Below are 9,397 nucleotides of genomic sequence, written 5' to 3' on the forward strand. Positions count from 1 at the left end.
ATGAACAGAGCTTTTCTGTTTGGCATTATTCAGCAGTTACCAGTATCAATGGATTGTTTACTGTTTCTAAAAACAAGGCACAAAAATGGAATCAGAACAATAGTACAAAAGACTTTCAACCAGCAAGACTTTCAACAACAAATAAGTTTTAATGATATTTGACTGTTATTATTCAAATATCAAAGCATACAATGCCTTGCTTGTCTGATCAAGATAAAGTATTATAAAGTTGTACATTTGGATAAATGATGAACGAATTGATATCTAGTCATTACTCTGTTACTCTATATTAGTAACATAAATATAATATAAAACTATATCGAGTATTATAAAACTTATTCATTAACAACTGCTTTACATTTGTAATGAAGATTGAAGTCTCTTAGATATTATATAGTATCTGAGTGATACTAATATAACTAACTGAATATCTAACATTATTGATTTTTAGACAATAAACTAAGTTTAACAAAGAATAATTTATTCCAATCAACTTTCTCGAAAAATTTAGAACATTTGCTGTCTGATTTTATCTTAGCTTTAGTTCTCTCAAATCAACCATATAATATTCGAAGTATAATAGAAATGAATTTATTGTTTTGAAATAGTAGTATAGCATATATTAGGTTGTCAAATATCTCCCTTCCGCTTTTTTGCTCTTGGTTTATAATACAAAAAGGCGGAAGGGAGATATTTCACTTCAATCGCGTGTGTATCTTACGCGCCTTCTTTTTTTTAACTTCCCGTAGGGATAGTTATAGTAATCGCAAAAAAATCGAAAATGAAAATTTTTATATATCTTTGCGTTTCAGAGGTTTCTGAACATTTTGGCATACCTTAGAAAAAATGGATGTATGTGTGTGTGTGTGTGTGTGTGTGTGTGTGTGTGTGTATGTATGTATGTATGTGCGTGTGTGTATGTATGTGCGGATACAAATTTTCGTCGACGATTTCGGGAACACGGATCAACCGATTTGAATAATTCAAAAAACATTCGATTCGTATTGATAAGGAGACGTGCTGATTAGTTTTTGGCAAAGACAGGTCTAGCCGTTCCAAAGATACGGGGCAAAAAGTGCCGAAAACGGTAACTCAGTTTTTAAGAGAACGGAGTGTCCAATTTGAGTAAGTCAAAAAACATTTTACTTGTATTGACAAGATGAAGAATTGACCAAATTTTCATAAAGGCAGGTCTAGCGGTTTCGGAGATCTAATGAAAAAAGTAAAAAAAAAATGCCATTTGGCGGTCAAAAATGATCATTAGACATATGCACATCAAATTATCAGATATTTTATAGAGATTTTAACAATAAGTATGAATTTTGTTTACATTCCTATGGGTTCCGTACCAATGTTTACGCGTTAGACGGCGACGCGGCGCTTACGCGCTTTGATATTTCGTCTTTATGCAGTTAAAGCAGTACGATTGCTTTGAAAAAAGGTCAGATCTTCCAAAATATGTCAAAATAAAGAAAACATTTTTTTTTTTTTTTTTAAATTTTTTTTTCAAAAAAAAGTAATTTTTTGTCCAATTTATAGTTTCTCAAAAATCTTATTTTTTCGAAGTAAATTTTTTTCAAAAATGTTAATCGTTTTTAAAAAAAAATAATTTTTGGTACGGGAAGTTTCAGCAATTTGCCTTAAGGCACGATGCCTTAATTGCCTTAAGACAGAATTCCACTTACAGCTAGTTCTTTACTTGTTTTACTTCAACTGTATTGATAGAGCCCTTCGGAGCATCTCGTTCGTGCAAAAAGGAAAAATAAGGGTATCCAAACCAATCAGAGTTATAAATTTCCTCCAAACCTAAAATTATACAATTTATTAACTCAAATGTATATTTCACTTAAGTTGTATAATTTGCAATATATTATTTATGATCTATGTTGAATTATACGAACATTCCGTTTTTCGAAGGTAGGTATTGATTACAGTTTACGTTCTCACTATATTAAAATACAATTGTGGCGTATTGATTTAGTGAATCTCAATTGCTATAGATTAAGTTGATGAAGTGTAAGTTCCAAAAAGTTTATGCAATTTGCCTTTAGGCAAAATGCCACTTACAACTAGTTATATTGTTATAGAATCATGAAATATTGTCATTTGTTTATGTAAAAACTAACCTTTGCCGTTGCCGAGCGAATCTTTAACTTTTTTCTTTCCTTTCTGTAGGACCCCAAAAGATCGCCATTTTTTGTTTCACTTCGTTCATTGTTTTTTGAAACATTTTTGCGATATTTTCCCACGCATCATCTTTCTGCTTCTTGTTATTATAATGCGGGTATTTTAGGATTCCATAATAAATTCATTTCCTGATACAGTTCAATTAGAAGAATAACATCTTATTTACACATATTCATTTTCAAAATTGAGGGTAAGTTGAAATATGTCAATGCTTTCACTGTACAATTGAACTTATATTGTTGTAGTACAGATCAACGTTTATGTACAACATAGATAAGTAAACATAAATAATAGATCGCTATCTCAGGTCTTTTGACCTTACCTCAATTTTAATTTTTTCGGCGATCTGAAGGAGGCAGCACTTGTACAGTATATAAATTAATCGCTGGTATTATTCCTAGATATGGTTCGCATACGTAATTCAAAATAAGAATACCTAAATAATTTCTTATATTAAAATGAGAAAAAACAAACAATGTACAAAAAAGTATTATAATTTTACAATTATAAGTAACTAAAAAAAGTATTCACAATGGAATGATAAATTTACAAGGAACAATCAATATGAATTACTTAATTATCAACAATATATAACAACTACACAGAAATTGTGTAGGAGCATTTACATTAAAATGATAAACTTAAAAGTAATGATCAATATTAATTACTTAATGATCAACAATATATAACAACTACACAGAAATTGTATAGCAGCATTTACAATAAAATGATAAACTTAAAAAGAATTATCAATATTATGGCCTTCTTATTTTGCTCTCTTTGCAGTCTTTGTTTTCCAAAGCGAAACCATTCTACAACTATTTGGACAAAATTAGCATCAGTAAATCCAGGAGTGTTGTTAATTATTGTGTCTAAAATAAAATCAAACAGGGGTTAGAAACATTAATTGAAATAAATTGAAGTTAAATTACCTTTAATCACTTCCATTTTCAGTTTGTTTACCTGGCATATTACTTCTCCGGCCATACCAGAAACATACCGCTGCCAATTCTTTAGTGAAAACTTTTTTCAATATATTTCTTATATTTTCTGCAGTAGTTTTTCTACCAATTTTTCTAACATAGCTTTGCTACATACACAAAAAATTAAAACATAATTACTACCAAATTATTTTATTTCAATATCTCTCAAGGTGCAATTATAGTTTACCAATTCTGCAACATATGTTTCATATTTTAAAAATTCTTCATAGCATGTAATATCGCCTTCGGCACCAAGCGGAAATAAGGAATCGAATGCATTACCATTATTTTCATTAAATGTCAATGTAGGACAACTTGAATTTTGCAGTAATTGATCTATTTTAGTGCTCAAAATGGCAAGCTCCCTTAGTATAAAATCTGTTTTTATGCACTGCTTCTCTAAGTTTATATTTATGCTCACTATTTTTAACTTCCCGAAGGAGAAGTTTATGTTTTCATCAAAAAATCCGATTCGCTAATTTTATGTTTTCTCGACGTTTCAAGCCATTCTGAATCGAATGAGATCAAATTTGGAAAAAGTATGTGTGTGTGTGTGTGTGTGTGTGTGTGTGTGTGTATGTGAACAGATTTTTTGCCGTAAATCGACGTTTTCTCGAAAACGGCTGGGTCGATTTCAAAAATTTAAAAGCCATTCGATGTATCTCGACGAGAACTATTGTTTGTCAGTTTTGTGCGACGATCGGCCAAGCCGTTTCTTTATAAATGGCAGAAAAGTGAAAAAATTTTCGTCTACGTTTTAGCCCGCAATTCTGAATCGATTTTGAAAATTCAAAAACCGTTCGAAAGATATTGGTTGGGAATCGTGCTGATTAGTTTTTGGTAGAGATCGGCCGGGCCGTTTTCTTGTAATAAAGTTTAAAAAAAAAAAAATTCGACGATTTTTATGATTATTTTTTTGACGATAGATACCATAGTCTTCTAGATCATACTAAAATATTACGGCCCTACGATGACTGGTTTAGCTTTAAAAATTCGTCAAAGTTTGCAAAAAGCAGTATGGTCTTTTTGGCATTTGTCAAAATAAGACTTTTGATCGACGTTTTCTCAAAAACGCCTGAACCGATTTTAGAAATTTAAAAGCCATTTGATGTATTTCGATGAGGACTATCGTTTGTCAGTTTTGTGCAACGATCTGCCAAGCCGTTTCTTTGTAATTTGAAAAAAACTTTTCGTCGACATTTAAGCTCATCCTACCGAACGATTTTAAAAAATCAAAAACTGTTCGAAAGATATTAGTTGGGAATGATACTGATTAATTTTAGGTGAAAATCTACCGAGCCGTTTTCTTGTAATTAACTGTTGAAAAAAAGTGTTAAATTTTCGTCGACATTTAAGCTCATCCTACCGAACCGATTTTAAACAATCAAAAACTGTTCGAAAGATATCATTTGGGAATGATGCTGATAAATTTTAGGTGAAAATCTACCGAGCCGTTTTCTTGCAATTAACTGTTAAAAAAAAGTGTTAAATTTTCGTCGACATTTAAGCTCATCCTACCGAACCGATTTTAAACAATCAAAAACTGTTCGAAAGATATCATTTGGGAATGATGCTGATAAATTTTAGGTGAAAATCTACCGAGCCGTTTTCTTGTAATTAACTGTTGAAAAAAAGTGTTAAATTTTCGTCGACATTTAAGCTCATCCTACCGAACCGATTTTAAAAAATCAAAAACTGTTCGAAAGATATCATTTGGGAATGATGCTGATTAATTTTAGGTGAAAATCTACCGAGCCGTTTTCTTGTAATTTATTGTTGAAAAAAAATTTAAGCCGATTTTCATGGCACTTTTTTTGGCGATATACATCATGGTCTTATAGAACTTACTGTAATATTATGGCCTTACGACAAGTAGTTTAATTTTACAAATTCGTCAAAGTTTGCTAAAATTATTATCGTTTTTTTCAAAGCAGGATTGATAAAGAATATTATTTACACTTTTTTTTTATTAAGTCGATTATTTACACATATCGGGAAGTTCATGTAACTTGCCTCAAGGCTAAATACCAAACCAACTAGTTTGCTCTGGCTTTTCTGCAAACCAATCCATATCGGTTTGTGTTCCTTGATCCTCAAAAGTTTTACATAACCCAACGTCATGATTTATCCCCTTGAGAAGAGCTAAGGGTAAAGGGCTCAGTTCTTCTACATTGGAAGAAGTTAAGCAATTGATGCTTGTTGAACTCCTCGGTGATTCGAGATCCAGCAACAATTATTGGTAAGGATTAAAATCTGAAAGATTATTTTTTATTCTTTCAAAAATATATATTCTATTGCATTAAAATATGTAGGATTTTATACGTACTATATTCTTCTTCATAAGACTGATATTGGCTGTTGGGTTTCTTTAAATGAAACTCTTTGCCAAGATTCTCCTCAGCCGATGTATAGTCACTGTCTTGCGCAAACTTTTTCGCTTTATGATATGAATCTATGCAATGGTAAAATAGACTTAAAAAAATCTACATTTATATTTAGTTAAGGAAGTGCACTTACCGTGAACTTACAGTGAAATAATGCAAAACACTCGCATCCTCCTTTGTCCAAGTACTGTCGGGTAAACTTTTTTTCATTATTAGAGAAGATTTTGATATTCTATGCTTTGGAGGCCACCGACACTTTGTAACATCATTTTTCATTAACGTTTTATTAACACGCACCTCTGACCTATTACTTTCATTAATAAAATTTATCACCGCGTGTGTATACATTCTGAAAAGCCATCGTAAAGAGGATACATAAACATTCGAAAATCTTCGAAATCAGAATAAACAAACTTGCTGAAATTTTCTTAACAATTTATGCATGAATCAAACGAGAAAAAATTAATTGAAAATACCTGCTAACGACGATGATTAAAAAGATTTCTTTGGATTACTGTGATTGACCAACCTATTCGAAGCACATTGATTCACGAAACGAAAATGTAGTGAGTCAAATATGCGTGCGTGAAGTGATCGACTCAGGCTTGCAAACTTTCGACAAGGAAACTAATGATTTCATGGCGCCATGATTTTGTAGAAGTGTCAAGTGTTTACAAGAGCAGTCAGCGAGTTAATTTTTTTTAAATAGAATAATTATAATGGATCAACACAAATTAAAGACACGCAAACCGCTAAAGGATTTATGCAAATGCAGAATTCAACAGATAGTTGCACAAAAAGTGCAATGATATAAAAGACTTTTGGATCAACAAGTGGTTAATTCTACACTTAGTATCGGTGTAAGTGCAAGCAAGAATCATATAGAAAATACAGTGGCTAATATAGAGATCGTTGAATTTTCAAATATGCCTTCAACGTCTTCAAATATTGGTTTTGAATCGTCTGATATTGATAGGAATTTGCAACTATCAGACAAAACCATTGACTCTTCATCCACTGAGTCCTCAACCCTTCAGGAAGATTTGCGTTATTGGATAAATGATCAAAATTGTACCTTACACAGTGCTAACCTTCCAGACACATTAATGGGGGGGGGGGTTTATGTACATTTTGGTGTAGAAAATTCTATTATTCGAGCCATGACTAAAATGTAAATAAAATGCCCAATTAATATTAAAATACAGTTAAATTGTGATGGTACTATTAGAATTATTAACTAAGAACTCTAATAGTACATTTTGGCCGATACAGTTAATTATATAGGGAAAAGCCAGCAAACCTTTTATTGTCAGTGTGCATAATGGTGAAGGAAAGCCAAACGACGCCAATATTTATTCATCTGATTTTGTGAAGGAGATGAAAATCATTATGCTAAATGGCATTAATTAATTTGGTTGGCGGATTTTCTTCAAGGCTTTCAACATAGGAATTTAATTCTGTCCAAAACTCATACCGATTCAAAATGCTCGAATTCTTAATAATCTGTTGAAAACAGTTGTCTATCTCTGACTATTTTTTATTTCTGCATTTAGTGCCCATTTCCAGTCTTTTGAAACGTAAGACATGAACAAAATGGTTGTGCGTTGAAGTAATGACAGATGACCACGCATTGTAATATGCTGGCGCATCATCTGGCATGACAATCGAACTGGCAATATTTCCTACTGTGTCATGTATTTGTTTCAAAATAATTAAAATGCGGTTTTGTTTTGACGGTTGGTGAAACAAAATGTTATTACAGTGTAAAAGCTCACACAAAAGTGTGCAGAATAAATCTATATTCATTGTACCTTGTGCTCCTCCATCAATGAATTCACCAAATTGTGAAATAGTAGTTTGCACTGTAGTCATCATCACCAATAAAATATGCTTTTCTTCTAGTATATCATCTTCCACGCCACATTTTTGTAATAAAAAGTTTTATAAATGTTGCTTTTTCATTCTTATCAAACAATTTCTTCACACTGGCTTTATCTCTTTTCTGTAGTTACTTAGGGCACGGTAGCATAACTTTAATATTATGATTTTAATTGGTAATTAATGATGCCCTTAATGGTAAATGTGCTTCATATGCGCCATTTCAAATCTTGTTGATCATTTTGCTCCTGCTATAACTTGATCTGTAAAAAATTAAATAATTAATAAAAGAAAGGTAGTTAATTTTATAATCATGCAAACTGAATGAAAATTCACCTTTGAAATGTTCTTTTGGATACTTAGTTAAGGCAAGAGAATTTAGACTTCTTTGTTTAACGTTGAAACATATTCTTGAAATGTTAATTTGCAAACAAATAGTCGAAGTAAGAGGCAATAACTAAATTATTTATTTCGTACGTTTCGATACTGAATGTTTGTCATCATTCAGCATGTTTTAGCGAAGTCTAAAAAATTTTTTTTACAAAGTTTAAAAAAAACATATCATAAAAATTAATAGATCATATAACAAGTAAAAATATGAATACATACAACATTATGAAAAAAACACATAACATAATATTAAACTACATTGTTTGAAAGAAACTAAACAATAAAATAAAATATTTAACTAAATGTTAAACAAGAAAAATTAGCAGTTGTTACATGACGAGCGAAATAAGAATGTCAACCCAGTGTTAGCATTTATGGTGCAGCATAGTTTATCGTGCATATAAAAAAACGTATATATTAACGGATATATAATTCACAAAAAAGTGAAAATTATAAATTCTTTGATATATTATTATGATAATATAATGACTAGTAATAATTTATTAAATGACAGATCGGAAAGTATAAATAAAAAGTTAATAGCAGATTTAATTGAAGAGGCAAACTATACATCAAACTAATGATAAAAATTCAGTAGTAAATGAAAACTATGTCATTTGTTTTCATTCGAATTGCTAGATTCCGCTTCAACTTTCATTACACTTGTTGACTGTATGGGAGTATTAATTATTAAGTTTGTTGATGCACTGTTAAATTTGTAGATTGTTTACGTAACTGATTCTGTAGTATGTGAATCGTCGGCGATTACATTTGCGGACTCAATTATTAACTTCCCGTAGGGATAGTTATAGTAATCGCAAAAAAATCGAAAATGAAAATTTTTATATATCTTTGCGTTTCAGAGGTTTCTGAACATTTTGGCATACCTTAGAAAAAATGGATGTATGTGTGTGTGTGTGTGTGTGTGTATGTATGTATGTATGTGCGTGTGTGTATGTATGTGCGGATACAAATTTTCGTCGACGATTTCGGGAACACGGATCAACCGATTTGAATAATTCAAAAAACATTCGATTCGTATTGATAAGGAGACGTGCTGATTAGTTTTTGGCAAAGACAGGTCTAGCCGTTCCAAAGATACGGGGCAAAAAGTGCCGAAAACGGTAACTCAGTTTTTAAGAGAACGGAGTGTCCAATTTGAGTAAGTCAAAAAACATTTTACTTGTATTCACAAGATGAAGAATTGACCAAATTTTCATAAAGGCAGGTCTAGCGGTTTCGGAGATCTAATGAAAAAAGTAAAAAAAAAATGCCATTTGGCGGTCAAAAATGATCATTAGACATATGCACATCAAATTATCAGATATTTTATAGAGATTTTAACAATAAGTATGAATTTTGTTTACATTCCTATGGGTTCCGTACCAATGTTTACGCGTTAGACGGCGACGCGGCGCTTACGCGCTTTGATATTTCGTCTTTATGCAGTTAAAGCAGTACGATTGCTTTGAAAAAAGGTCAGATCTTCCAAAATATGTCAAAATAAAGAAAACATTTTTTTTTCAAAAAAAAAAGAAATTTAAATTTTTTTTTTTTTTTTAAATTTTTTTTTTC

This window comes from Ctenocephalides felis, unplaced genomic scaffold (genome assembly GCF_003426905.1).
Source record: "Ctenocephalides felis isolate EL2017-DRISC unplaced genomic scaffold, ASM342690v1 CF-g0.4_SCAFFOLD_01170, whole genome shotgun sequence".
NCBI classification, from domain to species: domain Eukaryota; kingdom Metazoa; phylum Arthropoda; class Insecta; order Siphonaptera; family Pulicidae; genus Ctenocephalides; species Ctenocephalides felis.